Below are 1,746 nucleotides of genomic sequence, written 5' to 3'. Positions count from 1 at the left end.
GGTGAAATGTGGAGCTGTCCAGTCCTGTTCTGCCATACTTGCTTGTTCTTTACTAGTGTCAGCACAAGTATTTATGTTGAATTCTCTGTTCAGATTTTGGTTGATCAGAGTCTCCTCTCATACATGATGGCAAATTGGCCTGCCAGATTAGTTGTTTTTATGTAACTAGAGATCTCTCTCAAGCTAACTCTTAGACACGGGTGGGTTTCTGTGCATTTACATACAGACGCAGAGCACATTAATATGTACATATGTCATATGAAAAAGTTTGGGAACTCCTATTAATTCTTTGGAGTTTTGTTTATCATTGGCTGAGCTTTCAAAGTAGCAAATTCCTTTTAATATACAACATGCCTTATGGAAACGGTAGTATTTCAGCAGTGACATAAAGTTTATTGGAAAATATGCATCAAAAAATTAGACAGGTGCATACATTTGGACAGCCCAACAGAGATATTACATGGATACTAAGTTAAGCCTCCTTTTGCAAATGTAACAGCCTCTAGATGCCTCCTATAGACTTTAATGAGTGTCTGGATTCTGGAAAGTGGTATTTTTGACCATTTGTCCATACAAAATCTCTCCGGTTCAGTTAAATTTGATGGTTGCTGAGTATGGACAGCCTGCTTCAAATCAACCCATAGATTTTAATGATATTCAAGTCGGGGGACTGTGAGATTCCAGAATTTGTACTTCTCCCTCTGCATAAATGCCTTTGTAGATTGTGTGTTTAGGGTCATTGTCTTGTTGGAATATCCAATCCCTGCGTAACTTCAACTTTGTGACTGATGCTTGAACATTATCCTGAAGAATTTGTTGATATTGGGTTGAATTAATCCGATCCTCGACTTTAAAGGACCAGTAACAGCAAATTTTTTTTTTTTCAAAATTCTTTAGTAAAGAACGGCCAAGTGCACTCTCCCCAAACTTTGGCTTGGCAGTCAATAAAGAGAAAAGGATTCTGCTCCGCCTTTGAGCCGGGAGTGCTACCGGCTCGTTTTTTTTTTTACTAAATACACTGGCCACTGCTACCCGCAAACATCCAGCCTACTACTACCTTTCAGCCTGTCTGCAGGATGGTAGCGCATCGACGGGGAGCAAGTGGTTCGGCTCTCCCACCTCATCCATGGATTCTGCAGCCAGCACTTGCCACCTGGAAAGCCAGAGGCTGGAGCTGAAGTCCGAATCTTTAGCAGCGAGCTAAGAGTAACAACCGGATTCTAAAATGGGTGCGTGCCTGCATGGCTTCTCCACCTTTTCCTGCAGCAGCAGGGACTGCCAACCCCAGGCACACTCAGATGGGCACATCGACGGGGAGCACGTTTTTCGGCTCTCCCTGCTGCTGGGAATAGGGGAAGCACTGCAGAGCGTACCTCCGCCTCCTTCACATACCATCACTAGAATAGCCAGGGTGGAGAAATCGAACACCGCTGCATGGATGGTCGCTGTTTTAGAAGAAGAGCAGAAGTGGAGTTTTGGTAAGTTATCTCTTAATAAAGGCTTTGCCTTGGTGTTTATTTTTCGTTCTATACTAACGAATTTTGAAAAAAAAAAAATTTGATGTTACTGGTCCTTTAACAAGGGCCCCAGTCCCTGAACCAGGGGCGCTCCACCAATGAGGCGAGTTGAGACACTCGCCTCAGGCGGCAGCGCCCCCCTGGTTGCCAGGGGCGGCAAAAATGCCGCTCCTGGTAACTAAGAGCCGAATTTCCGGTTTTCAAACCGGAAATTCGGCTCTTCTAGCGC

The sequence above is a fragment of the Xenopus laevis genome, chromosome 7L, assembly GCF_017654675.1.
Source record: "Xenopus laevis strain J_2021 chromosome 7L, Xenopus_laevis_v10.1, whole genome shotgun sequence".
NCBI classification, from domain to species: domain Eukaryota; kingdom Metazoa; phylum Chordata; class Amphibia; order Anura; family Pipidae; genus Xenopus; species Xenopus laevis.
The sequence above is the reverse complement of the archived record's forward strand: the minus strand, read 5'-3'. Positions refer to the sequence as shown.